Source organism: Vombatus ursinus, unplaced genomic scaffold (assembly GCF_900497805.2).
Source record: "Vombatus ursinus unplaced genomic scaffold, bare-nosed wombat genome assembly UNPS02006874.1, whole genome shotgun sequence".
In the NCBI taxonomy this organism is placed as follows: domain Eukaryota; kingdom Metazoa; phylum Chordata; class Mammalia; order Diprotodontia; family Vombatidae; genus Vombatus; species Vombatus ursinus.
In genome coordinates this window covers 3,679,995-3,687,368 of record NW_020946652.1, presented here as the reverse complement: position 1 = coordinate 3,687,368, position 7,374 = coordinate 3,679,995, and the positions used below count along the sequence as shown (strand labels likewise).

General features: G+C 45.2%; 1 long non-coding RNA gene across 1 annotated transcript; it reads left to right on the top strand.

Moving 5' to 3' along the window:
- The first annotated feature begins 1,784 nt into the window (after positions 1–1,784).
- On the top strand, positions 1,785–6,451 carry LOC114033386. The gene is made up of 3 exons (XR_003567973.1): positions 1,785–2,059; positions 2,635–2,803; positions 6,146–6,451. It is a non-coding gene; the product is annotated as an uncharacterized LOC114033386 (long non-coding RNA).
- Positions 6,452–7,374: the final 923 nt, after the last annotated feature.

Below are 7,374 nucleotides of genomic sequence, written 5' to 3'. Positions count from 1 at the left end.
TGCTCAAGGATACAGAGAGCCAGTATTTTGATCTAATGTTCATGGCTTTCATCCCAGTAAGCATTTGCCCACTATTACTGATGGCTTTTGTCCTTGAACTCTTTCACATACCTTTAATGCCACCTCCCTTTCTTCAAAGGCAAGGCCCTTTTTCCATATAGCTCTTCTGTTTTCCACCATATTTGCCCAGTGAATCTTCCTAGATTGTTTAATTTGGGGTTTCTTTGGAGGAATATGGGCCCTGAAATCACTTCCTCCTAATGCTTGGCAGTGACTCTCCAGCATGACATCCCGGCCTGGGCCTTGGAGGCAGGGTGCTTTGGGGTGAACTCCATGGAAAGAGACCTCCTTTAGGCAGTTAGCCACCCCCCACCCCAGGCTCTAACTTTTAAAGGCTCCTTTTCCATCTCTTCCAGCACAGCTCACAACAGGACCATTAAATCTCAGCCCATCATTTTAGAGCAGTTAATGGGCCTGAGGACAGCTGAGCCCTGAACACAGACCCAGGAAGGAGCTACAAATTACGAGTCAGACTAAAAGCTGCATCAATATTGGCTCCCTTTAATGGTTCCCCATGGAAGAGGAAATCTCACTCAGCAATGTCATCTTTCTCTCAAACGCTATACTGAGGTCTGAGGCTGAATGTCTGTAGAAAGACCTTTGCTCCCTGTGAAGTTAAACCCAAATGGTCTGAGATCTTCAGAATTGAACTTAATAAATTCTTAAATAAAACAATAAATAAACTTAAATGAATGAAAGAAAACACACTCCTTTCCAAAATTATCTTCCTCTTCTTGTTTTTTTAAAGGTTTGTTTGGGGATTTTCCCACAGTATTTAATATTTTGTTTCCTCATGATCCTTTTTCAAAGGGTGTTTTTGCTAAAGGTTTGGGGAATAGCCCAGTAGGCTAAAGGGAGAGAGATCTGACGTGCCAAACCCAGAAGTGACAGTCTTGCTGTATGTATCCTGACATCCTGTCCTAACCAGATAGCTCCAGGGCCAGCAGGTTCACCTCTGGATCGAGCATTTTAGGAAAGGCAGAAGAGGCTGGAGCACATGGAAAGGAGGGTAGCCAGGATGATGACAGGGCTCTGGGTCAAGGCACATGAGGGTTAGTTGAAGGCATGCCTTCTATGCTAACCACAATAACGACCAACCAAACCAACAAACACTGCAAGGCTCCGATCTTGATGTCTCTATCAGAGACTTGAAGCCCTTCCCACTCTAGCTGGATCTACCTTCACAATCTTCCTACATGGCCATCATGTTCCAGCCAAACTGGCCTCCTGGCTGTTTCTCACCTGCAAGATTCCATTTCCCATTGTTACGCTTTACACTGACTTCTTGCCATTCCTGGAATGTATTCTCTCCTCTTTTCTATCTTGTAGACTCTTGAGCTCCTTCCAAAGCACACCTTGAAGGTGATTTTCTCCTACATAAAGTGTTTTTTTTTATTTTGTTCTGAGAAACACACCCCCCCCTCCAGTTGACAGTGAATTCTGAAATTGCTGTGTCTATATATTGGATGAAGTTTGCCCATGGCTTAGATTTCAACCTGCATTTGAATGGATGGCCTCCAGAGCTTATCCAAGAGTATGGATATCTGGGATGGTCAGCACAAACAGAGAACACATTTGTCACAGGGCAGAAAAGGAGGCAGACAGTTTATTTCCTGACTCTAAGCTTCCTGTGGAAGGCCCAACTTTTCAATGCAAATGTCTTACTGACATTGTGGTATGTCTGTGAGATATGGAACCATGGGCAATGAAGAGGCACATGGGGAGTATGAGCAGGCTGCCACATATACTCAACAGGTAACTCCATAGAAGAGTAAACCAAGGCCCCAAGGAGCCAGATCACCAAAGAGATGATGAGCTGGTCCCATGGAAGCTAGTGCATGACCTTTCTGTTCAGGTAGTCACTCCACAATATCAGGAGAAAGCAAGGAAGACCCCCAGCATGATGGCTGATCATCACTGATGAAATCCAAAGAGAAAGTGACCAAGAAACCCACAGCACGAGTCTGCACGGCCCATGCTGTCATCTGTACCGTCAGAGGTAAATGCTAAGGAGATACTGTCTCAGACCCATCATCTGAGAGAATGTTCTGTAGATTCTCGCATGCAATTTCTTTTGATAGAAAGTAAGCTCCATGAGGACGAGGACAATTTTATTTTTGTCCTTATTTTCTCAGTGCCTAGCAGAATGCCAGGTACACAAGAGGCACTTAAGAAATACTTGCTGATTGATCAGATAAGAAGAGGTAGGTGGGATGTGACAGCTGCCATAAGATTTGAATCTCTGTCACCTGGAAGGATAAGCCTTGCTCTTCTCCATCTTGGAGGGAAGTACAAGGAGGAATATAGGTGTGTGGGGATGGGTATCCAAAGAAGCAGATTTAGGCCTGGTCTAAGGGTATTACAGAGTGGCTTTTTATATGAGTCCTGGTTGGATTGTGTGGGGAAGAAGAGGAAGAGGAGGGAAGGGTAGGGCAGGGAGCTATGTTAAAGGAGTGCAAGGTCAGGCCCCTTCTGCCTCAGACTCTGGACTCCTACTAATGGACATAATTTGAGTCCGACTGATTATCTCTAAAGTCCCCCAGATCTTCATTGTTGGATCTTTTTCTCTCTTAGGGTGCATTCATTTGATACTCATGTTATGCTGGGAGACCTACTGAGATAGAGGAACATCCCTACTATGGAGGAGCAGCCCCTGATGGAGTTCCTGGGAGAGTGAGAGTCACACATGGTGAAAAGGCTCGGATGCAGCATGACCACCATTGAAGTGAGGGGCCAAACCAATGTGAGCAAAGATCTAGGGACTTATTTAAGTGTGGAGTCCGAACCACACGAGGCAGGAATCGTGAACTAGTCAAGGGTGAAGGGCTAGACGCTTTTGCTCTGGGACGCTCTCCCCCTCCCACCACACTAAGGTCTTTAACCATTGGTTTCCATAGCTCTAGTGACCTACCCCCTTGGGTTATCCTCATTAGTGTTGATCTCGCTCTCCTTATGGGCCATGGGAGACCTTAAGGCTTCGGTTTCTTTGGGTTTTTTTGGGGGGATTGTTTGTTTTTGGCTAGGCAATGGTGTTAAATGACTTGCCCAGGGTCACACAGCTAGTAAGTGTTATGTGTCTGAGGTCGAATTTGAACTCAGGTCCTCCTGAATCCGGGGCCAGAGCTCTATCCACTGTGCCACCTAGCTGCCCCCTGACCTTCAAGCTTCTGTACTCAGATAGAAAGTTTAAGGACAATGAAATCACCCTGCATGACTTTTCAACTGAGACTATTTGAATTGAATTTCTGAGACAATACAACTGTTTCAATGCTGGGCTCCAGTGTCATCACTGGTACCTTTGGTCACTACCATGTTTCAGCCAAGCTGCCCTTCTGGATGACACCAAAGCGGGGGGTTGAAATACCTCCTAAAATGATAAATGTTGGAGAAGACGTGGGAAAATTGGAACACTAATGCATTGCTAGTGGTGTTGTGAACTGATCTAGCCATTCTGGAGAGCAATTTGAAGCTGCCTAAAGGGCTGTAAAACCGTGCATACCCTTTGATCCAACAATACCACTACTAGGTCTGTATGCCAAAGAGATCATAAAAAAGGGGAAAGGACCCACATGTTCAACAATATTTATGGCAACTCTTTTTGTGGCCAAGAATTGGAAATGGAGGGGATGCCCATTAATTGGGAAATGGCTGAACAAGTTGTGGTATATGAATGTGATGGAATACTATTGTGCTATAAGAAACGATGCTGACTTCAGAAAAACCTGGGAAGACTTACATGAATTGAGCTGAATGATGCTAAGAACATTGTGCACAGTAACAGCCACTTTGTTGGATGACTGACTTTGATAGACTGAGATCTTCTTGGCAATGCAAGGATCCAGGACATCTCCAAAAGTCACATGCTAGAAAATGCTCTCCACATCCAGAGAAAGAACTATGGAGTTTGAATGCAGATCAAAGCATACTATTTTCACTTTTTTTCTTTCTTGTGGTTTTCCCCTTTTGTTCTGATTCTTTTTTCACAATGTTACTAATGTAGAAATATGTTTAACCTGATTATACATGTATAACCTATGCTATATCAGATTGCTTGCCATCTTGGGGAGGGTGAGGGAAGGGAAGGAGAGAGAAAAATTTGAAACTCAAAATTTTACAAAAATGAATGTTAAAAACTATCTTTACATGTAATTGGTAAAAAAAAAATGAAATACTATTAAGGAAAAAAATGAAAATACCTCCTAGTTTCCCGGCACAGTTGTGCCTTTATATGGGCAGGAGAGTTCCCCATTAATTCCTTAGTCAGGCTGTCAATGAGCATTAATTAAGTAACTGTTCTTCTGTGTCAAGCTCTGTGCTAGGCACTGGGGATAGAAAGGGAAAAAAAATTAATCAGTTCCTGCCTTCAACGAGCTTATATCCTATGGGGGGGGGGGGAATGACAGCAAACGGCATGTGAGTGTTTAACTATGTACAAAATATCCATAAATGAAATACAAGGTAATTTGGTTGGGTATCTGATAGATTCAGGGAAGGGAGTCCTCACTTTAGCCATCTGAAGGTTGTGTTCTTTCTTGACCAATTTCCTGGGCAGGCTACTGAGTGGGTTCTCCCTCATGCCAGTGATGAGAGCCCCTGCTAGCCCACTGTGTCCTCTATGGAGGGCTCAGGGGCCCCCAGTTCAAGGAAGCTGTTTTGGCACAAATGGCAGTTGGGTCTTCCACAGGCTTCTGTGCTCTATGACATCCATAGTGCCTGGACAGGAACGAAGCGAGTCCTAGGAACTTATCTGCACGTGTGCAGGGAGGGAACCGGAGCAAGTCCAGTCAGAGAGTACCAGGGACACAGTGTGGGTTGTGGAATTTGCAGTCGACGTGATGACCCCTGATTTGATCTCCAGCTGGCTACTTGGGCCTTTACTGAGCTGGTCACTCATTTACTAGACTCAGAGCTTGGAATCTAACCTAGAGCACTTGCACCATTACTGATCTCTTCTCCTAGTGAGCAGTTAACAGCCCTGGAAGTCCCCTTGTTGCCTCTAGGGTTACTGGACCACTGTCTGCTTAGTGAATATCAGTTGAATATTAACATGCCTGCAGGCCAACCATGCATGCCAACCATGCATGACCAATCTACTGGGAGATGTGCCTGCCAAGCAGTCACCTCTCCACTCCATCTCCACTGCAGCTTCTGCTTGGTGCCCTGATGGACCTTCTGTCCAGGATTTTTTCCTCTCTGCCGAGCCTCACTTTCACCCTCGCTTCTATTCCACCGAGTTTCAAGGGAAGCTCTACCTGCCTGTGGGATGAGATGGGGGGCAAAGGGTAGAGTGAGCCCTCCCCCCATGTTTCTGATAGGGCAACAACCCCACAGCTGTGCTCCAAATGGGTACCAAGGGAGGTGGGAATGGCTTCACTAAAGACTAGATAGAAGTAATCCTTTTTTCTCTCCCATGTGACAGATGCCTTTCATTTCCTCTATCGTTTATTTGTTTGATCATTTGAGTGACAGAGGGTAGAAAACTAAGTCGTAGCAGTTGGACCTTAAAGCAGATCTAATTCCTGATGCTGTTTTCAGCAGCCAGCTCTCCAACTGATCAAGGCCTCTCCCTTCTCCTTTTCTTCCATACTCTGCCGGTTGTGGGCCTCACTGCTTGTGAGACAGCTCACAAAGAGGAGGCTGGGGCAGAGTGAGATAAGTAGGAATTTATTACTTCTCCTACTCATGTGTTTAAGAAAAGGATCGAAAATGTCACCAAAAATAGAGATTAGACTTGTTTTGCTTGACCAGAGAGGGCAGCACGAGGAACAAGGTGGAGGCAGGCAGGGTGGGGGAACATCGCAAAAAGGTAAATGAGCGATACACAGACAAATACCCTAAGAATGAGCACCGCCCGAGGTTGATCAGGCTAGGGGTGTGATTTCTCCCTCACTGGCAGGCTGAAAGTCAAGTCTGGGAGCACATTGGTCCAGTATAATGTGGGCAACATTCTTTTCTGGGCATGGCTTGAACTAGATGGCCCTGGAGGTCCCTTCCAACTCCGAAATCCTTATCTTCTGTAGCGGGCACTAAAATGAGTGTGGGCATAGGTACAAATCTGTTTATGGCAATACTTTTTATATTGTAGCGAGGCTTGGAAACGATGGGGATGGTTACCTCTTGGGAAATGGCTGAACAAATGATGGATGAATGGAATGGAAAATCATTGCGCCCAAAGAAATAACGAAAGAGAAAGCTTCACAGAAAACTGCGGAGACACGTTGGAGGTAATCCAGAGTGAGGTGAGCCCCACCAAGAGAACAGGTCACACAAGGAGGAAAGCACTTCAGAGAAAACCACCTTGGCAGCACCGCAAACGGCCCAGGGCAAGGAGCAGTTGTGAGGCTGACGCCGCAGCACCGGCGACTAGCATCCGCGTGTCCGCCGTGCTCACAAGGAGGTGAGCAGCCCGAGCGAGGGCCAGCAGCAGCCCATACTTTCCGACACGTTCCGTGTATGGATTTCTTTCGCTGGACTGTGTTTGTTAGGTACAAAGGAGGGCTTTTACTTTTTGCTTGGAAGATAGATGTTGGACAGTTGGAGAGTGGTGATAGTGAGGGGGAAAAAAAAGGAAAAGAAAAGACATAACAAAAGGCCACTGACTAATAAAAAAAAAGATAGAAAAGAACAGAAGGGAAAGGGGACACAGGCGAGCAAGTAAGTGTTGGTGCTGCCATCTTGATTTTAATATATACTTAAAAATAAACCAAGTAAATTCATGAATTCACATACAGACCTCTTTGCTCTTTGCAGAAGGAAATCATCAAGGGGGTTGATATTTGTTGGGTTCATAATAAGAAACTTTCAAAAATGAGGCTGGGATTTTTATTTTATTTTATATTTTATTTTTTATACAGTAGCCTCTAGCCTCTATCTTTGCTTAAAAGTGAAAATCGGGACCTCATTGAGCGGGAGAATCGTCTCTTAGTTTCTGAGATCCATGCGCCCTGAGAGTTTCTGACTTCGTGAAATGGGAAGAATCCGATCCACCGCCGATCTTGGGTAGCTGGGGTGCGCACCCAGGCACAGTCAGGTCAGTTTCCTCACGCATAAAACGGAAATAAGCTTGCTTGTGTGGGAGGCCAGTCTTTGTGAGTACTAGAGAAACACCACTTCAGTGTTACTGTTGCTATTACAAATTAATTTATATTTCACATTAGTTAGGAGAGGCCGCATGAGTACAGTACATAGAAAACTGGCCACAGAGGCAGAAAGCAATGGGTTCAAACTTTACCTCCAGCAAATGCTGGCTGTGTGACCCTGGAAAAGTCACTTCCATTTTCAGCACTGCAAGGCAACTCTACAAATGATAAAATG